This window comes from Canis lupus, chromosome 9 (genome assembly GCF_011100685.1).
Source record: "Canis lupus familiaris isolate Mischka breed German Shepherd chromosome 9, alternate assembly UU_Cfam_GSD_1.0, whole genome shotgun sequence".
Taxonomy (NCBI): domain Eukaryota; kingdom Metazoa; phylum Chordata; class Mammalia; order Carnivora; family Canidae; genus Canis; species Canis lupus.
In genome coordinates, this window is record NC_049230.1 from 46055026 (window position 1) to 46080196 (window position 25171).

Genomic DNA, 25171 nt, shown 5'->3' on the forward strand with positions numbered 1-25171 from the left:
CCTCTCTCTCTATGTGTGTGTGGGTCTCTCATGAATAAATAAATAAAATCTTTTTAAAAAAGAAAGAAAGAAAGAAAGTTCTTCGAATAGGGATGCCTGGGTGGCTCAGCAGTTGGGCATCTGCCTTCGGTTCAGGGCATGATCCCGGAGTCCTGGGATCAAGTCCCACTTCGGGCTTCCTGCATGGAGCTTGCTTCTCCCTCTGCCTGTGTCTCTACCACTTTCTGTGTCTCTCATGAATAAATGAATGGAAATTAAAAAAAAAAAAGTTCTTTGAATAAACTGGCTAACATTGAACCAGCTAATATTAAAAAAAAAAAAAAAGTCATCATGGAGCTTTTGGATCCCACTACAGATTTTTTTTTTTTTTAGATTTTATTTATTTATTTATGAGAAACATAGACATAGGCTGAGGGAGAAGCACGCTCCCCATGGGGAGCCCGATGTGGAACTCGATCCTAGGACCCCAGGATCATGACCTGAGCCATCCAGGTACCTCTGCAGGTACTCTTTTGAGTGAGAATCTTTCCAGAGCTGGGCCTTCCTATCACACCATGTTCCATCCCTGCCTCCTAAAGTCTCTCTGAGATGTGCCTCCAGGAGATGAGAGGGTATCCCCACCTCATCCAGCACTCACTTTCCTTGCATGTGTGGGCTCCTGCTTCCCTATGACTGTGCCCATGGGAGCAAGGGTTTGGGTTCAAAAAGAGCCAAACTAAGTGGGATTTGGAGATCTGACTTGAGCCAATTAGTACCTTGCTCAGTGTAACCGACCGAGTCACAGATTCAATTCAACTCAGCAAACATTTATTGAGCATCTCAGCGCCAGCTGATTCCTGTCTGTTCTATAAGTGCAATGAAGCTCAGCCTTCTCTCTGGATTAGTTATTTGTATTTCAAGGCAAAAGGGTAGGTTTTAAGTACCTGTAAGAGGTGGTAATGGATGCCTTGGGGAGAGGTGGGCATGGGCTGGGGCCAGTGGAAAAGGAGCTGAGAAATGGCTAGTAAGTCAGGGTGGCAAGACCTGGCTAGAGACAGGGGAGGTGAGTAGACTGAGAAGCCAGATAAAGCCAGATTTGTTTTTTCTAAACCGCCCCCCACTTCCTGTTTAATCAAAAAGATAATGCATGCACATAGTAAAAAATTTTTAAAAAGAACACAAAAAGGTATACAATGAAAAATAAGTCTCCTTTGCTCTCCCAGACCTCCAGTCCCTGGTATCTTTCTTCAGAGGCATCCCACTGTTAACAGTTTCTTTTGTATCTCTCCAGAAAATTTCTATCACGTACGAGTGTATCTTTCTTTTTAAAACCAAATGGTAGCGCAGCATATTACCACTGCTTTTTCACTTAGCAATACAAGTTGGCATCCATCCCATATCAGTGCATACAAGGCATCCATTCCTTGGAGCACAGAATCCCATTGTATGGGGGTGTTGTAATCTACTCAATCACTCCCCCACTGATGGACATTTAGGTTGTTTCCAGTTTCTGCTATTACAAGCAATGATAACAAGCGTGCTCCTGTATATACAGTTCTGCCTGCAGGTGCAAGGGAAGCAGTAAAATAAATTCCTGGAAGTGGAATTGCTAAACGTAGACAGCTGTTACTGGGATTGTGGCTGAGAAGTCCTGTTGGAGCTGTGTCTCCAGCAGAGGAGATGGTGTATAGTCTCAAACCACCATCCTTCTAGCCCACACAAGCCCCCAGTTCCCTTACTGACATGTGGCCAGTGCATGCAGGGAACGAGCCCGTCTGTGGGTTCAGAGAGAACCAACCTGTATAGCTGGGGACCTCGTGGAAGCTAAGAGAGAACAGATACCTCCAGTCAGGGGCTAAGAGTATGTAAATGGATCAAAGCTTAATGCTAAGGTTTTTAACACAATGCTCCATCAGCATGAGCTCTAATTGGTATTAGTATTAGTATTAGTATTAGTATTAGTATTAGTATTAGTATTGTCCAGAGAAATCCCTGTCTGGTCAGTGGCCAGGAGAGCTCCCAGGGACAGTCTTTTCAATAGTCTAGTGGATTCAACAGGCCCAAACTGAGACCTGCTCAGGATTTGGGGCTGGGTGATAGCTGAGACAGGCCGTTCCCACTCATCACTGCTTGGCATCTAGAACTCTCGGTCCTTTGCCAGTACCTAATAAACACCATACTTCATGCCTTGCCATTGTCACCCACGCATCCCCTGATGCCTGCTGACGTCTGCCACCGCACACAGTCAGCATTTCGCCTTGGCACGTGGCTCCTTTATGACTTGCTTTCTTTTTTAAGTGGTGGCTGCAGCCCGAATGATGCCACTGTGACATAACGAAACCAAGTGTGTGTTACTGAGGGCAAGCAGGAGTGGAGTCAGTACAACAGAATTTACACACCCAAAAAAGAACTGGCCTTGAGTTCAGGGACAATGAAATCTGGGTTCCAAACCACAGCTCTGACACTTACAAGCTCCGTGGCCTTGGGAAGTTGTTTAACTTCCTCGAGCCTTAATTTCCCTGCCTGTGAAATGGGCCCAGTGCTTATTCTAATAGGATTGCTCCGAAGAATAAGCAAGATAATGGATTATTTATGAAATTTTTTTTTATAGACTGGCCTTATTCCAAAGATGATTTCAAGCAGTTGAGATAATGTATGTAAAGTGTCTGGCACATAGCAGCAGCTCAATAAGGCATCAGTTCCCTTCCCCTGAGCTTCCAGCAAAGTGGTCACCTTTGGATCCAGGCCCCCATTTCAGGGTAATGCCATCATGTGAAAGAAACACTTCCAGAACTTCCTTGTGAGAAAACTGGCCAAATTCTTGAGTCCCATCTTGGTTTTAACCTAAAAAAAAAAAAAAAAAAAAAAAAATCCCAACAACAAAACAAACCCCATTCCGCAAATTGCTCATTCCCTTTATTCACAACACACAGCTTCAAATTACTTTTGGCCTTTTCCAAAAAATCAAACTGACCCTCAAAGGTCAAGGATTGACCACCACCGAGGCTATTAAGAGGAAAATGCTGTGAGATCTGAAGCAATTTTCCAAGAAGGCTCGTCCACTGTTTTGAGCTAGTGCAGCAGAACTGGAATAAGAGCAGGACGCCTGGGTGGCTCAGCAGTTGAGCATCTGCCTTTGGCTCAGGACATGATCCCAGAGTCCGGGATGGAGTCCTGGTCAGGCACCCTGCGAGGAGCCTGCTTTCTCCTTCTGCCTCTGTCTCTGCTTCTTTCTCTGTGTGTCTCTCATGAATAAATAAATATTTTTTAAAAAAGAACTGGAATAGGGATCCCTGGGTGGCGCAGCGGTTTGGCGCCTGCCTTTGGCCCAGGGCACGATCCTGGAGACCCGGGATCGAATCCCACGTCGGGCTCTCGGTGCATGGAGCCTGCTTCTCCCTCTGCCTGTGTCTCTGCCTCTCTCTCTCTCCTCTCTGTGTATTCTCATGAATAAATAAATAAAATCTTAAAAAACAAAACAAAAAAAAAAAAAATAAAAAAGAACTGGAATAAGAGCAAAGCCATCCTCACCTCCCCCCACCCCCACCCCCCACCTCCAGCTCCCTGGCTACCTTGGGACACTTGCAGTCAAAACTTCTTTGCAGGGCAGCCCCTGGCGCAGCGGTTTAGCGCCGCCTGCAGCCCAGGGTGTGATCCTGGAGACCCGGGATCGAGTCCCAGTCAGGCTCCCTGCATGGTGCCTGCTTCTCCCTCTGCCTGTGTCTCTGCCTCTCTCTCTCTAGCTGTGTCTCTATGAATAAATAAATAAAATCTTAAAAAAAAAAAAAAAACCCAAAACTTCTTTGCAGGAAAATCCAGCTCCTGCTCCCTGGTCCCACTCTGTGACTCACATGTCCCTGTCTCTGGGGTAAAAGCAGATGTTGCTGCCTCTGAGGAGTGTGTGCTGGGGTGCAGTCAGAGACACTGGGTGTGAGAATAAGGCACTGAGAGGGAAGTGTGGCAGGAGTCTGAGGGGATGAAGTGGCCTCCCCTTGATCTTTAAGGGGTACTGACGAAGGAGCCAGGGATTCTGGGCTGGAGATGGGGTGCTTCAGGGAACAGAGAACAGAAGCTCCCTTGTGCCCACACCCACTTTGTTAGGACAGACCCACAACTCTCCCAGCCAGAGACCTGCTTGACCCTTCCTGGGGCAAAAGCAGGGCAAACTGCCCATGTTCTGAATTTCCTTACCCTCGTCCCCAGAGAGTCTCAGGCCAGAAAATGCCAAAGAACCCACTGCATCCTCTCATTGTGGACCTGCTCCTCCCAAACCCACAATTTGGAAAAATCCCCCACTCCTAGCTAACCTAAAGAAGGCGGCAGGCAGTCCAGTCAGGTGAAAAGACACTAGACTCCAGAGCAGCCAGCTCCATGTGCAAATCGCTCGGATCGCACAAGTAGACTCTGCGGCCTCCCACCTCCAGGACTCAGTTTTCTTGTCTAGGAATAGGAATAATACATACTTGGGTTGGGTGGGGGGCAGGTGGTAGTCAGGAAGGGGGCTTGTAAAGATTACATGAGACTATGAAGGCCTTCCATAAATGGCAGCAAACACTGGCAAGGCCCTTGGGCACAGCCCCATGCCTGAAATGTGTGGCTCCTCTGCTCTCACAGGAAGCCTGGGACCATCCCTAAGCAGACAGGGACAAAACAAGCCACTGAGGCCCACTGAGCTCTGTGAAAGGAGGCAGGGGAGGGAAGCCTCAACAAGCAGAACTGGCTGAGTGAGGACAAGACCTTTGCCCTTCCCTAGCTCACGTCCTAGTGGCTCATCCCAGAGATGAGGGGCTTGACTCTGGCTATGGATGGAAGGACGTCTGCCATAAAGCAAGTAGAGCACCCTGGTTATGCCCAGTTCTCAGCACTGAGAAAACACCCTGTATCTGTATCATCCCTATTAGATGCATTGCTGCAAGATCTACAGTCAGTTAAAGATAAACAAGTCCTTATCCTCTTGCTAATTGGTTCAAATCGATTGACCTTATAAGTGTGTCTAATGTACAACTGGTAAAAGATGGCCTGTATGCCAAGCAACCCGTGCACTTAACTAGCTGTCGCTCAAGCAACTGAACAAGGCACATTAACCCAAATTTCTTAGAACACCTTCTCCTGATAGGCTGCAGAAACAGCGTTTCCCCCATTGGGCTAAATCATTTGCTGGGTCAACAGGCCTGCTTAAAGGCATCGGATCCTATTAGTCGGATGGTGATAATACTAGTGTAGATTCCTTGAGGAGATAGAGGGAGCACCCAGCCTGTGACAAGAGTCCCTAGGCCCTGCCCTGCCCTGGTTCAGGCCATTTGGCAGGAAAAGGGACTGGGTCCCAAGTGCTGGCACAGGAGCTGCAGGAAGGCAACTTTCCTGGCATGCTCATGATCTGGCTTACATTGCCTTTTGATCTGTTTCCTCACTCAGCCTTTTCCTAGGCAAGCTCAACTGTCTCATTTGAACCCATCTATAAGGCTGGGTCATCGCTGCTTCCCAGGTGGGAGCTGATGTTCAGCTTTTTGTGTTGCCAGTGTGTGGAACGGTCTGGAAACTGGTAAAGACAAAAGACCAGGAGATGGCCTAGAAGCCTTGGCCAGGGTGGGGGTGCATGGTAGCCCTCCCACCTGCCCTCACTCCCCAGTGCCACCCTATGGAGGGCCAGCTGCTGGCCAGGAGTGCCTCTCAGCCCCCAAGGGGCAGCCAGCCACCCCTAACTTTCTGCTCTACTAATAGACCTCAGCTGAGATCCTTCTGAGCTCCCCCTCCTTGGGGTTTGATCCTCACAGCTTTGCCTTATCAGCCTTGCTTTTCACAAGCACTTAAATTCATGAGAAAAGGGAAAAAGTGAAATCAGATAGAAATGCAAGTCTGTTTGCTGTTTTCTCCAATGAAATGGTTCTGGGTAAACAGCAGCCGCCTTTGATGAAATCCCAGCAGGCTTAAACAATAAAGCTGGCTACAAACTCAATCTGGCGGAGATATCAGATCTGAAATTGTTTCAAAAAACATGTCAACATTTTCTAATGCTCCTTAAAAAACTTCCAGGGTTGCCCACTGTGGAGTCTGAGTTGGGGAGATAGGATAAGGGCAACCCCTGGTCTGGGCCTCTGTTCGGTCCCGTGGGACTTTCCAAGGCAGGAGCTTAGGAGCCGGCTACTGGGGGCCCCTCTCATCTGTAGAGGCCTACATGGCCACTTAATTGTCACTGCCCAAGCTGTGCAGGGCACCACTCTCTCTTCTCATACAACACGGCTCCCTCCCATCCCAAACCTGGCCAGTCTGCCTCTACCCTTAATTCCTTAGCTTCTATTCTCCATACTGCAGCCAGCGGAAGCTTTTAAAAATGTAAATCAAATCATGCCATTCCTTTGCTTAAAACCTGTAATGCCTTTGCGCACTGTGCTTAGAATACAGTCCCAACTCCTCCCATAGCCTACAAAACCCTTCGGGATATACCACTGGCTACTTCCCCACTCACGACACTCCAGCCTCTCCAGCCTCCAGCCCTAACCTGGAACACCAGTCTCTTTTCTGCCTCTGGGCCTTTGCACACCCCATAAAAACGGCCAGGGATGCTTCTGCCTCAGCGTATTGTCATGGTTCCCCTCCCTAACCACCAGAGTTAGTGTAGTTCCTCTCCCTGGCCAAACGCATTTTCACATTATAGTTTACTCTCTACACTAAGTTCAGCCACTATCTGAAACTACCTTATGTGTTTACTTATTTACTGTTTCCTCCTTCAGAATGTAATCTCTCTGCAGACCCAGCCTTGTACATCTCCTTGGGTGCAGCTTATGACTGGCACGTAGTAGGTGCTCAATAATCATCTGTTGCACGAATGAACAGCAAAGACGTGGTGACCTCTCTAGGTATCCTCCAGGGCAATGCAGCGCTGGAGGCCTGCAGCACACGCCACCGAAGTATTTTGCCAGTTTCTCTATTTGAGGCTGCCCCACTGTGACCATACCCAAGGCCCCTGCAGGCTTTGGGGCCTCCAGGCTTTGGAGGCCAGGTCTGGCCTAGGAACTGGGACGCCCCCCACTTTCACTGCTCCCTTCCCTGGGGTTGCCTCTCCCCCCAACCTCCACCGCACAACAAGCGCAAACAAGTACCCTCGGTTCTGGGTGGGCAGGGGCGGGGCGGTGGGGGAGCTGGATCCGATGCCCTCCCAAGGCCTTCTTAGGAGGGCACTGGTCTGCTTGGGTCTGGGGCCCAGGGAGGACGGTGGCCCCCCACCCCCACCCGCCCAGGACGCGATCGATCCCTGCCACTCCCGCCTCATCACTGAGAGCAGCTGCCCGGGCTCGCGGAGGAGCCAGACGGCTGCGCAGGGGGCGGGGAGGCCTCCCTGGCTGCCCGGCCCGGATTAAATATTTACTATGTTTTGTTTGGCCTTTGGGGGAGGGGCGGGGAGGGCGGTCGCATCGATCCCGAGCTGCGGGCGAGGCCGGGGCCGGCGGAGGGCGAGGGCGGCGCCCCGGGCCCGGGCCCCCTGAGCGCCCCCTGGTACCCGCGACCCCTCCCCTCCCCGAGGGTCTCCCCGCGGAGCTCCCCCCGGCCGCGCTGACGCATCCGGGCTACGGCCCCGGGAGCCGCCGCCCGCCCTGGGAACCGTTCCTACCTTTCCGGCGCCGAGACCCGACGGGGGCGGCGAAGACGCCCCGCGCTCGCTGCGCCCGACGGTGGTGCCCGCGGCCCCCGCGACCCACCCCGGCCCAACGCCGTGGCCAGCGCCCGGGTCCCGCTAGGCCGCGCCACCAGGGCCGTGGCTTCCAGCCCCTCGCAGCCCCCAGCGCGCTCCGCTCTCCCATTTGACGGATGGGAAGTGGAGGCCGCGAAGGCTGGATGCGGGGCCAGACCGGTCCACCCCAGAGCCTGGAGGGGGTGGACCTCCGCGGGTCGCCCGCGCTCCGCCGGCGGCTGGCGGCCCTGGGAGCAGAGGGCACCGAAGCGAGGGGCTCTGGGAGGGCTCTGAAACTGCCTGCCGGGGGTAGCCAAATAGGACCCCAAGTCTCTTTACACGGATACACGCACACCTCCTGTCACCCACTTACTATTCCACACACGGAACAGGCCCCACTGGGGGTGAAGTGCAGCCTTCGCCCCACCAGAGCGGCCATGCCCTTCCAGCCCCTCCACTCAGATGTACAAGGTGACAAGGTGACACATGCTCACATGCACACACAAAGGCATGACCGTCCTCCAACAATCCTATTACACCTATGTACACGCACCCTAAAGAGCTGCTTACATCACACTCTACATCTGCAGGGAGATTCGCGCGCCTGTCCACACCGCTCCATCTATACATAGATATGTGTACATATGCCCACATACATGCACACATCAGTAAGGAGTGACCACCCACCATCACGTGTGTGCCCACTAATGTACATACATACATATACAAAGGACTGTCCCATCCCCATACATCCATACATGCACATGTATAAGCTGGCACACACACATTTACACACAAAGAACACCCATCTCTACCTTTGTATGTATTTGCATATACAGATACACACAGAGCGAACCATGCCCTCATCCCATCCCTGCACACACATACAAATGCACCAAGGTGTCCACCCCACTCCATCTCTATACATGTGTGATAACCCCCTACACACACACACACACACATACACACACACACACACAAGAACACATGCATGCGCCGCTGACTACAGGCGCTGGGGAAGAGCTGCAGCCTTCAGCCCTGCTCCTATTTAAAGAGAAGCATTGCTGGAAAGGAACAAAAGCAAAGCCGGCTATAAATAGCCACCTCCCTCCCAGCTTTTCCTGCCCTCCGGCCTCAGGGCCTTGCCTCTCCTCTCCCAGCTCTGGACCACAGCAGCCAAGGCAGAGCTGTCCCCCTGGAATGGCAGTGGGACCCTAGAGGCCAAGTGGCCAAGCACTGACCCCGAAAGCAGGCTAGCAGCTCTGGGCCTGGGTGGGTGCAGGGATAGCAGGGCCCCCATCTGCAGCCAGCCCTGTGTGCAGGTGCCCAGCTCAGAGGGAGGGAGGCCCACTTGGGCCAGGGCTGCTGCCTCAGCAGAACCGAAAGGCTGATAGCTTCAGGGAAAGGAAGGCAGGTCTGCCAAGCATCAGCCACACCTGCCTGGGCACTGGCCTCCCCAGGGCTAGTTCCTGCTTGCATTCATGGGCCTAGAGTTGGGGACACTGGGTGCCAGATAGGAAGCCCCAGAGGGTAGAGGAGAGCATATTGGGGCAGGAAGTGGAGGAGGGGATACAAGTCCACTTTAAGTCCCAGTTCTGTCCCCTCCTAGTCCAGCATCCTTGAGCAAGGCTCCTAACCACACCACCCAGCCTTGGGTTCAACTCCCTCTTCACATGGTGTTGCCAACACTGCATGAAAACAGGTATGCCTGGCAGGCCCTTGGGAACTGTGGAGTACCATGGGATGGGGGAGATTACAGACTGCTCTCTGTGATTGAGAAGAGCTGGATCAAGATAACACTAATAATTTTAGTTTATTCTGTATTTACCACGTGCTAGGCACTGGGCTGGCTTACTTGATCCTCTGTTAGATAGCTAGTTTATATTTCCATTGTATAGGTTGAGAAACTGAGGTTCAGTGGCCTGTTCCAAGGTCATACAGGCTGCTGAAGGGCAAAGCCAGGTTGCAAAGCTCAGCTGGGGCTGTCTGAGACCAAAACCCTCTTTCCTCTGTCCTTGTACTCTGGGGGCCTCAGTCCTCAGGAGCCAGAGGACGGCTGGACTGGGCTGCTTCCCCCAGGCTAGCTTGGGACTGGAACTGGATAGGCTGTGGAGAGGGAGGATGGTGTGGTCCTCGCTTCGGGAGGGCCCCCCCATGCTCCACCACCCACCACTCTGCTCCCCCCTCCCTAGCTCCCTAGAGGGGCCTGACTCCGCCAACCCCAGGGAAGGGTAAGGGAGGGGGTAGGGGAGAGCTCAGGCAGACCTACTTTCAAGGCTTTAATCCTTTTTGCTTAAAGGATTTTTTTTTTGCTTGGGGAAGACTTGGTCTGATCAGAGGAGAGACGCAGGGAGCTGACAAGCTGCAGAGGATGGGGGGTGGTGAGGAGAAAGAAATACATATTTATTACCCTCAATTATTAAAAAATAGATAGTACCAGATTTTAGGTCCTGGCAGACACTGCGGCGGCCTTTGCGCAGTGTCTCTCTCTCTTTCTCTCTCTCTCTCTCTTTTTCTTTTTGTTAATTCTGTTGAGATTGTAATGTGGCTAGCCCGTTAGGAAAACTACCCTGGCCAGTTTCCAGCAGGTGGAGGAAGGCTGGGGTACTGGACAGGTGAGCAGGACCTCCTATTGAAGGTACAGGGAAGGGCCCACACCTTATCTCTGAGAAGGGCAGGGGGTGGGTGGCAGGGGTGTGGGGCCCTGGCCAGCAGGGATCCTCAGATCTTTCTCTCCCTCCATGGCTCTCTCAAGGATCCTGCTCTTTTCAAGGAAGTGGCCAGAGAGAGAAATCCTTTCTGGATTCCTCCCTAGGGAAGGTGACATAGCTTGCCCTGAAGCTTCTGAGGGCTCCACCCAGGGCCGGCTCCCCAGATACACCCTTCTCCTCCCAAGACTGTTAGCCTGTTGAAAAGAGGGTAGGATGTCAGCCTAGTGCAAAGACACTGAGGCATCCCACAGTCCCAAGACCCCCTGCGGCCTGATACACCCCCAGCCTCCCCTACAAGAGGGCAAGGTAGGGCCTAGAACAAAGGAGAGGGGGGTCTACAATGTAGAAAAAAGGCAGAGGAGGCAAAGCCACTGAGGAGAGGACTATGGCGCTCATTTTGGTTCTCAAAGTCCCCTTGGCACACAGTTGTTGAGTAATGGGCATGCGTGATGAAGACAGGGCAGTGGCAGTGGCTCACTGAGGCCTTGCTCCATGCCAGGAAGGTACTACATATCCATGTTGTCAACAATTCTCAGAACCCCTTTAAAAAAAAAAGAATTCTCAGAACCCCAAGAGGCAGGTGGCATTAGCCCCATAGTTCAGACGATGAAACTGAGGCCCAGAGAATTAAAGGCACTTGCTCAAGGTCAGGCAGCTGGAAAGTGGCAGAGCAGGTCCCTGGTTCCCGCCTATCCTGTTCCACAGCCCTTGCTCTCACCTGCTGCAGATACAGAGGGAAAACCTGAGAAAACCAGAAATAAGTTGGAGAGGAACCAGGCAAAAAGCAGTGACTATTTCACAGGTCAAGAGACCAAGGCTCTGGGCTGGGGTTGGGCTTTCCTTTCTGACTGAGGAGACCTTGTTTTGAAGAGAAGGCAGAGGTAAGCTGAGTAGAGGTCAGGGCCTAGGTGATGGGTTGCTGGGTGATGGACTGGATTTCTGGGGTAGCCCCCAACCTCATCTCCTCTTTCTAAGCCAATGAAAACCACTTGGGAATGCTTTCCATTGTTCCCCAGCTTCGCCTTAGGGGACTTCTCCCTGACCTGGGGCAGAGGGAGCAGGGAGTTCAGGACAGAATCAGTCTTCTCCAGATGGGGTGGCCCCCTCTGCCCAAAGTGACCCATGTCGACCTGACCACTCAGACTCAGCCCTGGTCACAAAGAGGCAAAACTTCTCAGGGTAGTCAGGCTTGGCCTGCAGGAAGGATGACATAGAAAGTTCTCGCTATTACTGCTAACATTGAGGGCAGCATTGGCAGAGTTCCTGTTGCAGTCAAGCACCAAGAATTTTATCAGGATCGTCTTGTTTAATCTTGACAACCATACAAGTCAGGTATTCTTATCAATGGCCTCATTTTACAAATAGAAAAACTTAAGTTCAGAGAAATCAGATCATTCCCCGGACTTGAACCTGGGTCTGGCCAGATCCTGTGTGCTTAAGCTACCCACCTGGAGGGCTTGTCCACTGACCCCTGGAATGATCTCTCCTTACCAGCCTCCACTTAGCAAGGATAGCCACCAGCACTGTGTGCCCCGCTGCGTTAGAGGTACAGGAAAAGTCTGGGATGGGGTCCTGGACAAATAGGGGCATGTTACCAATGCTACCTGCCAGCAATGCAGCATGCCTGGGGCAATCTAGAGCACACATTACTCCTAATGCTGTGTGATGTTGGGCAAGCCACAGCAGTTCTCTGCACTTCGGTTTTCTCAGCTGAGCTATAAGGTCCCCTCTAGCACCAAATATAAAAAGCCTACAAAACTGTCAAAATCACACAAATCCCCTGGTCCAAACCAGACGCAAGGGGTATGCTCTTCCTCATATTCCATCCTCAGGAGTTTTGGGTGCCACCCTCACCCCAAGGGATTATAACGCCTCTGTATATCTTTCCTTTTGGTTCACCCACAGCCTGCTTCACTGGAGACCTAGGCCACACTCACGGCCCCAATGCACGCATACACTCGCATGTGTGCACACGTAAACACGGACCTGCCTCCTCTCCAAATCACCAGAATCATCAGGTCTAGCTGGCTGCTACTGGGTAGTATCAAGCCCGCCCACCTAAGGGGTGTCACTAACATACCATGATGGCCTCCACACACCTGGCTCCCTGTGTAGACCTTGACATCTCACACTTTTTTCCTTCTCCTACTCAGAAGCCCACACAGCAAATGGGTGTGTGGCACAGGTGTTAGCTAACACCTCTAACAGCAAAAATCTGGGAAGAGCCTCTGTGCACAATCTGAAAGGACAGGTAGTCATTGGATGGAACATTTTGTAGCCATTGTAGCCATTTCTATAGGTTTAGAATTACCAACTTAGAGGGGCACCTGGCTGCGATTCTTGATCTTGGGTTTGTGAGTTTGAGCTCCATGTTGGGTGTAGAGATTAAATAAAACTTAAAAAAAAATTATCCACCTAGAAATTACTTAACCTAGTGTTTGAGATATACTATAGTATACTATAGATTCAACAAGACAGGGTACATTTTTATGAACACAGGAAAGCACACAGGATACCCCAAATGCACCAATCCCAAGTGTGGGATTAGCTTTCCCACACTTCACTCTTTGGGTTGTAGGATTATTGTGATTTTCTTCTTCTGGCCAATCCAATGTTTTCTGTCATGTGTATGCATTACTAGGGAAGTTCAAAAATTTTACTCAGTGTCTGATGAGTAAACCAACCCTCCTCCTCCTGGGAACTTAGGGCTCTGAAGCAATTGGGCTCCCCTCAATCTGCTCTACTGATACACTGCCCCAGGCCAGGAACAGCCAACATGGCCTGTATACAGTCATCAGCTTGCTCTCCAACCTTTCCACTCTGCCTGTCCCTTCCAGGCCCTCCTCCACCCACAATGCCTTTGAGCAGGGACCTCCCCTCCTGCCACCTGCGCCATAGGCCCGAAAACACCTTACCCGAAAATCACCCTACCCTAGACTTCACTTCTCCTGGTGTGTGGCTTCTTTCATCAAATGGTAAATTTCCGGGATGGGGATGGATCCTCAGCCTACCACTCACTCCCCACAGTGCCTGGTCCAGAGTGAGAGTTTGATTATTTAGGAAACAACTACAAGGGAGCACAGGGGCTCAAGCCTGGTCAGAGATGATGGCCTAACTGGGGAGAAAAGGCTGATGTATAAATGAAAAAGACAGAACTAAGTTCTGTGTTTCATGCTCAGGGTAAAAGGGAAGGGCTTATGGGAACTGATCTGTGACCTTGTTTTCAGTCTGGGCCATGTTAACAGCTGAGTCAGAAGTATCTGACTTTAATGGGAAAGGGGATCCCTAGACCTACCACTCCTCCTCCTGCCATACTGTTGCTTTGGTTTGTACTTTGGCTCCTCCCCCTAGTCAAGTGGCTGATGAACTTGGGACTGACACCAAGTTCTAGTCCTCTCTCCAAAGGAACCTGACACTACTTCATGGGCTAGACCTCAGAATGCCAGCCCTGTCTATAGCCCCAGAGGCAGCCAGGTATTGTATCAAGAACACTACCACCTCAGGGCATTTGCACTTGTTATTCCCTCTGCCTGGAGAGCTCTTCCCAAGCAAAAGCAGGTCAGATAGCTGCAGAGAGCCCTCTTTCCCTTTACCTAGGCCTCTGTTCAAACGTCACCTTAACAGAAAGCCTTCCCAATCTTTCTAAAATAACACCTCTCTAGTCACCCTCTGTTCCTTAATTAACCCTCTAACAGGCTTTTCCTTTAAGCACCTATCCCTACCCGACAGAATCCAGTTAATTGTTCATGGTCTATTTCCCCCCACTAGAATGCCAGCTCCATAAGAACAGGGGACTTGGTTTTTATTCATTGCTTCATCCTTAGTGCCACGCCAGCAGTAGGCAGGCACTCGATAGTTGTTAAATGTTTGTCAAATGGAGAGACACCTCCCATCCTCCTCTTGGCTGACAGAATAAAAGGCAGCCAGCTCATCTATGGATAGACAATTCATAGGTGGCTGTGATCTACAACATAGAAAAACATGGCTGGCTCGCCTGAGGTCTTCCTTCTGGAAAATAAGGCTGGGATACAAAGAATGTAAGGCAATTAGCAGTGGAGGAGGTGAAAAGCCACCTTGAAGAGCAAGCAGCTCCGAGTGACCATAGTGGTACAAGGTGACAAGTCATGGACAGTGGGGCAGAAGCAGGGGCTGCTGGGTCGGGTGGAAGGAGAGGTGCCACAGAAACATGGCTACTTCCTAGAGCTGCTCCCTTTCCTGGAAGGCTTCTGGAGGCCCAGTCACTCATCTCTCAATAATCCCCCATTTCCAAGGAGCTACCCAGAATCCCTGCAATCAGATTTGTCCATTGAGGGCAGAAATAGCAGCTCACAAGGAGTGGCCGGCCAATTACAGGAAGATGAGAGCCACACCTACCTCCAGGGAGCCCCAGGGCCAACTGCCCTCCCACAGTTTGGAGGCACAATGTCCCCCTTGGCTGGTGCGTTCTCCTAAGTGTGGTCCTGTGAACTACTCTGGCCTCTCTCCCTCTGCTCAGAGATTCTGTTTCAACTGCAGGCTTGGGGCCTGGGCAACAACCCAGGAGCCCACCTACCCTCCCTGAAAGGAAAAGGAAGCAGTTTGAAGTAACAAGTCATTTTCATGGACTGGAGAGAAGACAAAACAGATAGTCTCCTCACCCCAGGACCACTTGAGCTTGGCTGATCTCCTCATGTTCAGGCCAGTCTCAGGCAAACATTTCAGATCTCTGAAGCCCAGAGTGCCCACAAGAGGTTTTCATTTGCCACATAATCAATAGTGCAAAGTTTGTCCCATAAAAATCTGCCAAGGACACCTTAAACTTTTCAGAGTAAGAGTGCTATTTCTTTGCCCAACACAGCTCTCGTCCTGCTAGACATCCTCTGTGGTCCAGCTGGCCCGTCTTTCTGTGCCTCCTGGCTTCCTGGGTCCACAGAGGCACAGAGCTGGGTTACGGTGAGGCAGCAGCAGCCCTGGGCCCTGGATGAGCCACGTAGCCTCTCTGAACCTCAGTGTCCTCATCTGTAACTTGGGCCAATAAGACCGGACTTTTCTGGAATATCTGTGTGGCTCAGCGGTTGAGCATCTGCCTTTGTTCAGGGTGTGATCCCGCCTGGAGTCCTGGGATGGGGTACCACATCAGGTTCCCCATGGGAAGCCTGCTTCTCCCTCTGCCTGTGTCTTTGCCTCTCTCTGTGTCTCTCATGAATAAATAAATTGAATCTTTAAAAAAAAAAAAAAAAGACTGGCCTTTTCTGCCTTTAATGAAGCACTGCATGGGAAAGCTGTAAGACTCAGAAAAAAAAAATGTATGTTCTCTTGGTTCCTAGTACTAAAGCCCCAGCCCCAGAGGCAGCCAGGTAGTGTATTGAGAATGCTCCTGCCAAAGGCTGCTGCCTCAGGGCCTTTGCACTTGTTCCCAGGGCCTGCAGAGCTCTTCCCAAGTAGAAGCAGCTCAACAGCTACAAGAGATCTCTTTGTACTTTACTTAGCCTCTGTTCTTTTCTTCTTCTTTCTTTCCTTTTTTTTAAAGCCCTAAGCTATCATGGTTTGATTTTTCTTATGCAAAACAATTCAATTAAAGAAAATGGTGGGGGAGGGGCAGAGGGAGAGAATCCTAAGCAGACTCCGTCCTGAGAATGGAGTCTGACATAGGCTCCATCTCATGACCCTGAAATCATGACCTGAGTAGAAACCAAGAGTCAGACACTCAACCAACAGCCACACAGGCGCCCCACAGAACTATTTAAAAATGAGGTTTTGGTACTACGTTTTTTGGGTTCCAAAACTAGTGATTGTGATTGTGTATGATCATTGAGTCAGCATTTCTAATTAATTCATAAAGACATGACATTATTGATTCAACACTACCCAATGTCACTACGTGCTATATCTTATTTTGTGCAGGATGCTTTTTTGATTGGGTCCTGGTAGTTAATTTGTTGTTGTTGTTGTTGTTTAAAGATTAATTTATTTATTCATGAGAGACACAGAGAGACAGAGATACAGGCAGAGGGAGAAGCAGGCTCCCCGCAGAGAGCCTGATATGGGACTCGATCCTGGAATCTGGGATCATGCGCTGAGCCAAAGTCAGACGCTCAACCACTGAGCCACCCAGGTGTCCCCTGGTAGTTAATTTGATGAGTACATAGTACTCAGAGAATCTGGGCAGGGAAACCGGAAGAGATCCTGTCATTGGCCCCCACCTCCACCCCACCCTCAGGATGAGGGGAGGGAGCTCTTTTGAACCTGGAGCTCCTCCACTGGCAGGAAATGTGTAGCAGATGCTGTGGAGGCCTGCCTATCCCTTGCTTTCACCATTTTAGCACACACCAGCCTGACTTCCAACTGGCAGAACCTGCATTTCTTTGCCTGAGGGCTTTTTCTAGCAGTGGAGCTGGCTTTGCTCACCCACAGAGCAGGCCAAAAGTGGGAGGGGGGGGAATTAATCCCTACACCAGGAACAACACTCAGCCAATGATGGATAGGAGCTGTGTATAAATACCCCTGCTCCCTCCCTAAGGGAGATAACTTAGAGGTGCATGTCCTAAACTGTACCCCCAAGTTCCCTAGGGGGGATTAAGTTCTGTTGCCCACAGTGTTCATTTGCTCAACCACGGGCCCCTTATTGGCTTCTTTCCTTCTCTGTCTCACTTCCCGACTCACCTACTGGCATTTTCTAGGATGCCTCCCAAATATACGCTTGAATCCTTATTTCAGGCTGCACTTCTGAGAAAATCTTTGGAGGATGATGGAGGGGCAGGAGAACTCATGGCAATTCACCATTGGTTTAGCCCCACTGGAAGCAAGAGGGTGGGGGAGCTCATTCTTGATGTTGGACAGGCCAACCTCCTGGGACAGAGAGCAGATCTGGAGGGATAGGGGGCAGACAGTAACCAGTCTCCTCCTGGAACCTACCTTCCAGTGTGGAGGGTAGAGGATATAAAAGTAATTGCAATAACATAGGCTGAATACAGACCGGGAAGCCACAGGATATTATGGGACATCCAGCTGGGAAGTCGGGACCACCCCTTGAAGAAAAAGAAATCTCCACAGGTGTTTTAAGCAGGGGAAGGGATGAGAGCAGGTGGCATTGTAGAATATAGCCACAGAGCAAAACCTGGATTGAGTGAAGGCAATAGCGGTGGCAGGTTGCTGCCCATAAGGTCAGGGAGAAGGCAGTCGGGCTAGGGTGGAGGCAGGGAGGGGAAAGGGCGGCACTCTGAGATGGAATAACGGGGAGGGGTGGGGTGAGAGGGTTCATGATGGATACAGTTCTTGAGGAGAGGGGGCCTGGGAGGTTGATGGTACCAGACATCATGATGGGGGGAAATGGGGAAGGAGTTTCAGACCCCTCCCCAGAGGTGAGCAAAGGGTGAGACAGCAGCACCCAGGGCGATGCCTGCGGAGGTGCCATGTTTGAGGATGGCAAGAAGTGCTGGAGCTGGCAAAGAAGGCTGCGATGGAGCAGCCTGCTCTGTGGGCAAGCAAATTAGGAGAAAGACCAGGGGAGCTGCCATCAGGGAAGCCAAGGGGAAACTACGGCCAACAGTCAAATGCCACCAGAAGGTCAGATGAGGAAGACGGGTGGTAGGGTCAGTGTCAAGCCTGAGCGGTGACAGTCGAGTGACAGAGGACACAGCCTGAAGTCTGGGTTGAGAAGTGAGGTGGGAGGTGAGGGCTAGGAGATGCCAAGTGTAGACAGCTCCCCTCAGAGAGCTAGGTGGTCACAAGGGGTCCAAAAGGAGCTGTGGGAGACTCCTCAGTCTCTACATTGGAGGGGCTGTCAGGGTGTCAGTGAGGTCAGGGTTAGAGGCCCCTCTCCTCCGCTCTGACCAGGGCCACTGACGCTATCTTTTTTATATTCTGGGCTCTGACAGTGGGTATTATTTGAAAAAAACCTGTTCTATTTCTGAAAAACATTTCAAAAGCCATCAACCTAGTCATATTACCGATGGAGAAACTGAGGTCTGGAGAGGAGGAGGGAACATACCCCAGAGTCAGCCACAGGGATGGAACCTAACACAGGCCTGGGACTCCAACTTTGGTATTTTTTCTGCAACCCCATGGCCCCTAGGAAGAAAAAACCATGGCCAAGCCAGAGCCAGGGTAACACAGAGCCACGGTTAGAGGCAGAGCCTGGTGGCCAGTGAAAACAGAGACAGACAGGAGAGTAAACACAAAAGGGTGTGCTGCAGGCAGCTCATGCCAAGGAGGTGGCCCGCAGTGCAGAACAGCGCCGCCTTCCCCCACGTAGGGCCTGCCCGGGCTGCCCAGCACTGGCCATGGAGTGACCTGGAGGGCCCTACTGCCCGCTAGGCCGGCTGGCCCACTGCTCGGCACGCTCCTTCCTTCTCCCTGCCCGCTCAGGCAAGCCCATGAATAGAACATGAAAGGCAAAATCTTCTAAAAGAAAAAGCAGCTCCCTGGTAGGAGTCGCCCCACTAAATGTCAAATACAGAACAAGGCTTTCTGCCTTGTGTGCTTCTCACTAATGGAGGCACCTTAGCCTCCATATCCCCATCATCCAATTTCCCTATAAATAAATCATTGTAAGAAAAATGCCAATTTTCCCCCTAGGGCCTCATGAATCTCTCTATATAACCATATGTAAAGGCCCCCTTCACTATGGGTTGGCACAGATGCCCAGAGAGAGATGGCAAACTCTGCTTGGGCAATTTTAGAGGCAGAAACCAACCCTCACACCACCTCAGTGGGCTGAGAGTTGGGAGCCCAGCTTTCCTCCTGACTTGGGAAGACTTCGGCGCAATTTCTTGTACACCCACCCTGACTACACTGCCATGGCCCTCTGGTATCAGCCCAGGAAGCTGCCAAGAGGCCCATCTCCAGGGTCTGCTGTGGCCTGTCCCCGAGAAGACATACAGTGTGCCCCACCCCACTGGGGAGCCACACGCCATCTCCCCAAGCTCAGTTCCCGCCATGTGGTGCAGAGCCCTGGCCAGCTCACTCCTGGAGGCCCTCCACGGACTAGCTCGTCAGCCCAATGATGGCACCAATGCCATGCTAGAGGTGCCCACGCGGGCTCCAGGACCCGTGGGTTGGGTGCATGCACCAAGATTCTCTGCCTCAACTCATCATCTTTCTTTTCCAAACCACAGGGGAAACTGGCCTCTGGAATTCAACCATGGCTGGAAAAGGGGCAAGGAGAAGTCCGCTCTGGACAGTTCTGAGCTCTGCAGTTACATTCCAGCTAACAGACTAGGGCCGGGCCCTAGGAACACCATCCCAGGAGTGAAGGAGAACTCCAGAAGTGGGGGGGGCAGCCTGTCAGCTACCATCCCCATGGGCCTATATCCTGGGGCTGTTGCTTCCCATACAAGCACCAGCCAGTCTGAGTGTGGCTGTGTTAACAAGTCCACCAGGTTAGCCAGGAAGAGCAACACATGGGGAAGGCCCAGCTCCCAAATAAATGGTGTTCCAGCCTTTCTCAAGGGCATGAAAGCAGGCAGGACGGTACTGGCCCACTATGCCATCTCTATAATGAAGACACTGCAGCAGGAAGCGGCAGGGAGTGGGTGAGGGTGTGACTGCCCAGACACAAAGAAGGGTAGGGAAAAAGAGGACAGGTGAGACCCTGGCTCAGTCCTGGGGCCCCAGATCCCAGCCAGAGACACTCCTGGAGGTACACCAGAAGGGGAGCACATGGGAACTACCAGGGAGTTCTGTAACAAGATACACAAATGATTCATCAGTGCCCAGCACCCTGCAAAACAAATGTCATGTAAATTCAAGGCAGATGGGCATGTGAGATAATGGAGCTTAGGGGTTAAGAGATCAAGGGAAAGAGCATGGTGGCAAATGGATCTGGTATTGCATTGTGACTCAACAATGTGCCAGCTGAGTGACCCAGGGCAAGGCACTTCATTGGTCTGTGCCTCAGTTTCCATATCTGTAGAGCAGGGACCAGTACAGACTGACCTCAGAGGGTGATTGTGGAGATTACATGGCATAAAGCATGGAGTACACTTAGCTTGGCCCATCAGTAATTAATTATAAGCAGTTACTGCCAGTGCATGGACAGGGACTGGCACAAGTGGATCCTTGCTACCCTCTGTCTCCAGCTAGCATGTATACCTCCTCCTGGAGGGGCCAACCAGGCATGCTCTGAGACCCAAGATGGTTCAGCTTTGCCCTAGTGATGGACACCAAGTCATTGTGCCTCCTCTCCCCAGTTCAAAGGCATCCAAGGAGGTCCCTGCTCTGGGCCCCCTCATCTAGGAGCTCATGTCTCCCTAGGTTTTGTCCCAGGCCTTGAGGAAGCTCTCACCCCAAAGTCTCTACCCCACTCCTCTTTCTGACTCACTTCTACTCAGGGTGGCCTGGCCAGCGCACCCCGAGAAAGGGCTGCTTCCGGCATTCTGCGCGGAGGTCCTGCCTTCTGCTGTCCCTGGAGGCTCTGTTCCCGTTTCGCCAGCTATTTTGCTTCCTTGGCCATCTGTTCCCTCCCTGTCATCTCCTCTCTGCTTTAACCTTAACCACTACTTTGCTGCAGATGGTACCAAACAGATCTGTTCTTGACATCCTTCACGATGCCTGCCCCCTCCTTCTCATCTCCAGCAAGTGAACTTCTCTGTCCTTTTTCAGGCTGTGATTCCAAAGTTTGGAGCTGGATTCACCCCACAAACCTCAGTCCTCAGTTTCATTTGCTGTCAACTCTGCCACACAGGTCAGAGGACAGACACCCCCCTTTCCCCTGTCTTTTCCTCTTCCTAATGAGACTTCCCCTATTCAAACTTGGCCAAGAACCTCTCCTGGCATCAAGTCCACTGTCTGCTCTAGCTATCTACTTGGTGTTCACAAATAGTGCCCTTGAACCCTCCAGAGGGCTCAGGATCAGTGGCCTGAGACAGAGATTAGAAACTCCAGGATACCTTCCTGAGGTGCAGGAGCCAGTGTGCCCATGCTGGGAGTTTGCATCCTGAACAGTTTCTCTGTAGAAAATGGGCCTAGGTGGTGCAGCGAGGACTTGGTCGTGCATTTGCATGACAGGAATTGAACCAAAACACATTTGCTATGTGATCTGAGTTCACGAGGGAAACGGTGCACAGCTCTCCTTGCTTTTCTTCTGGCTACTGGTGAGAAAATGCAGGCACGAGCTTTATTTAGCCACTCACTTTGCCTCTCTTCTTCTATTCGTATGTCTTGGGCTTCCCCTAAAATTTCTCCTTTTGGCTTCTCTTTTCTGGCATAAGGACCAGGAGCTTTGAGGAAAGAAGCATCCCAGAGGCTCCCAATGAAAGAAACCATTTCAGTGACACTGGTTCCAACAGGCTAGGCTGCATTCCCTGGGTGGGATACAGTGAGGCTAGGAAGACTCATTTCGTTTCTGCACCAGGATTTGGGATAAAAAAGCCTCACAACTCAACCCTTCCGAGCAAGGCTCTTAGATTTCCCCTTTACACACCTCCTCTGCAGCAGAAAGAAGAGTGTCTTGGCTATCCATGGAATACTCCTCCCTTCTCTTCTCTTGCTAGAGCTAAAGAGGACCATGAGGCACGTACCTCCAAGAAAGGGAGCCTACTGACACCGGGCCACCTGGATACTCTCAGGTCACCTAGGGAACCTCTGAATTCAAATCAACCAAGCACTGACAACCCCACGGTCCCTTCCTCCCTCTGCCTCCCCTTCTTCACACAAAGGAGACCCAATCCAGCCACCAGGCCAGCCCATCTGCCTATGGAAACCAAAAGAACAAAATGATTCTTACTGGATTGCAGGCCTTAATCTAGCTCTTGCTGAATTATTCAAAGATGGCATTAACTTATAAATGAGTGTGTTTGACTGATTTTGTGGTTGATATACAGATAAATTCTAATGAAAGACAGCTACAAGATTTTAAATTATTAATTAGACTGCCACTTAACAAAGCCTATTTGGCACTCTATTTCCTTGCTTAACAAGACAAAAACTTTAAGGATAGGTTCTGTATTAGCCCAGAGGCTGTTGATTTGCATTCTGTTTTTATAGCTCTAAAAATGAAAACCATAGATCCTGACCTTAAGCAGGCCACTTCTGGCAATGCAAAACCCCCAACAAGCTGTCCTTTCTTCCTGGATGGTGCTAGGTGGCTCTGGGCCTGGCTTGCCCTGTCTGCCTCTCATTTCTGACCAGAGGCTTGCTTTTTATATCCCTGGTTCTGCCAGGGTAGGCCAGGAGATAGAAAAGAGGGCAGACAGCTGCTGAAGCCTTCAACTACCAGCACTGGCAGCAGCAGGATCCACTGACAACTCAGGCTGTTCTGGTTCACAGAGGTGTGGCTGTGGCCACTAGAATCCTTTCACTAAGAGAAACAAGGTAGCACCCTCAATTCCTAAAATGTCCTGCCAGGAGAAAGCACCCAGCTTGCTATAATAAGACAACCAGAAATCAGAGCAATGACCCTTATGATCCAATGCCTATACCCGCCTTCTTCCTCTGGGGCTTCAGACTACTGAGCCTCCTAACTCTGCAAAGTACTACTCCATCATCAAGACCATGAGCCTAACCCTTTTACAGAAAAGTAAGAGGGTTTTTCTCTTCCATCCTACCCTCAGAATCTAGGGATGGTTGCTCTTTGCTTTTTTATTATTTTTTTTAAAGATTTTATTTATTTATTCATAGAGACACACGGTGGGGGGTGGGGGCAGGGAGAGGCAGAGGGAGAAGCAGGCCCCATGCAGGGAGCCCGTCGTGGGACTCCATCCTGGGTCTCCAGGATCACACCCCAGGCTGTAGGCGGCGCCAAACCGCTACACCACGGGGGCTGCCCGGCTCTTTGCTTTTTTAAATCCCTTTCCAAACAGAGATTATGAAACTCCCTCAGGTCCAGGACCCTATGCAGGGCTCTGCAGCTGATAGGCAGGGAAACTGCAACAACTGTCTGAACTTACCCTATCACATTTTTGCTTGGAGCTTTGGGGAATAATTCAAGCAACAGAAACTTCAATGGCCACCTCCCTTGGCATTAGCCTCAGGCATACCTTTGGCTTTGAGCACACACCTAGAATCCATCCACACAGAGAATCCCAGTGTCCTGTATATGTGTATCAAAGAAACAAGTCCTAGGGATCAGGACCAGGGGCTGAGAGAGAAGACTGCCCAGCAAAAGACCAAAATAATAGTCCTTTGCCCACACAATGTACCAGCATCAGGCTGCAGGGCCACTGGAGCTGAGCCTCGCCCAGCAAATGGGCTTTTTTGCTCTGTTTTCCTCAAGCCATCCAGGTGGAAACCTCTTTGATGGTAGAACTGGTCTCACCAACCAAGCCATGCAGGAAGGGAAAAATAGCCTAAGTGGTGAATACATGACTGCCAAGCGTCCAGTGACCACCTCTGAAACAGAGCAACTGAGCCTTCTCCACCTGGAGAGGCCCCCAGAATGCACTGGGCTCATCCTGGGTTGGGTCTCTGGTAGCAAGGATGGGGGAGAAAGGCTCCTGGAGGCTGCTCAAGCCACCCTGGGTACCTAAGCCAAGTAAATAAAGTACACGGGCTGCGTTGTGGTTCATTTTTAACTATAAACTGCCCAAAAAGACCAAAAAGAAAATGAGATGTCAGTTCCCCTCTATTATCTCCACCACAGACCCAGTAACCCCAACATGGTGGTCTCTTAAAACTGCCTAGGAAACCTTACTCACCAGGGCAAGTGTACACACTCCAGGTCCAAACTTCTCAGGCCTGGACCTCTACTCGGTTCTGTAAAAATTCACCCTCTGTGTGCAGAAACTGACCAGCACCGCTAGCTGCTGAAACGACTTGTGCAGAAACTGACCAGCACCGCTAGCTGCTGAAACGACTTTAAAGTCCCTTTCTGCAGGGAAAAGGAACTCGAGTGTATCAGTGAAGAGGTTTCTCTGACCGGCCGCAGAGACTTTTCCCACACACAGAAAGAGGCAGTGAGCGTTTCCCCCGCACTGCCCCAACCCACGAGGAAGACACAAGTCACACACAAGTTTGTGACTATTGACACGATGGGGCAACCGAGGCTTCCCGGTAGCAGGCCTGAGCATGCCAGGACCACCACATAGCCCTTACTGCGTCCAGTGAAGGTGTGGTTTCTTCACCCACCCGTCCCACCTGCTTGTGGGGTCTCTTCCACAACCCCCACAGCTGCTCCGCCCCGCCTATCTTGGGGCTACAGGGACTCCGCTTCCCATTCCTCCGCCATCTCCCCCTGCCCGTTTTCTCCTTCCCCATCCTACTGTGAGGTCAGAATCCTGTGCTTACGACACCTCGGTCTGTTGCCATGGAAACAGGGGCGGATTAAGGCAGGAGCGCGGAGCGCAGGGATCAGGCCCCTCAACTACCTGAGCTCCCGCCTCTGCCAGCTCCCGCCTCTGCCAGCTCCCGTAGGGCCCGGGCAGCCAGACGCTGCCGCCGCGGCTCGCCGTCCACCCGGCCCGGCCCAGAGACGACAGGGTCCCGACGAGCGCCGCAGCTCGCCCAGACCTGGGAGGGGCGGGAGGCAGACGCAGAGGCCGGGGCAGCGGGAGACCGGGCTTGCGGGCTCACGGCGTGGTCACCTGCCCTCCCTGGGCCCTGGGGACAGCTCCCCGCGCGGCAGCCACGTGGGGGCGCGGCGGGACTTCCCCAGCACCCGCGCCAACTTTGCAACGCTCTTCAGTGAGCCGGGCTGCGGCGGGGAGCGGGGGTTGAGGTTAGGTTGTCGCGGGGCCAGCTCTCTCCAAGTTGAGCCTGGCGCACCTGCCCGGCACACAGCCGGCACGGCCCCCACCTTCCCATCTCTGCTTCAGGCATAAGGAAAGTTTGAAGAGCCGGACATCAGGCGCTAGCCACCTCCCCTGGGCTGCTGCGTGCCCAGAGCCCGTCCCTGAGG

The 25171-nt window shown here is 51.7% G+C and overlaps 1 protein-coding gene and 1 long non-coding RNA gene across 3 annotated transcripts in view; both read right to left on the reverse strand.

The window, feature by feature from the left end:
- RTN4RL1 (reticulon 4 receptor like 1) overlaps positions 1–25171 on the reverse strand; it is a 72123-nt gene that overhangs the window by 45996 nt on the left and 956 nt on the right. The window lies entirely within an intron of this gene.
- LOC111097460 lies at positions 547–24752 on the reverse strand. 2 transcript variants are annotated; one of them, XR_005364772.1, is made up of 4 exons: positions 24412–24752; positions 23973–24145; positions 17002–17205; positions 14145–14380 (listed from the first exon to the last, which is right to left on the reverse strand). It is a non-coding gene; the product is annotated as an uncharacterized LOC111097460 (long non-coding RNA). The 2 variants fall into 2 exon arrangements; XR_005364771.1 differs by lacking the exons at positions 14145–14380; positions 17002–17205 and adding an exon at positions 547–2823 and having other exon boundaries at positions 24412–24560.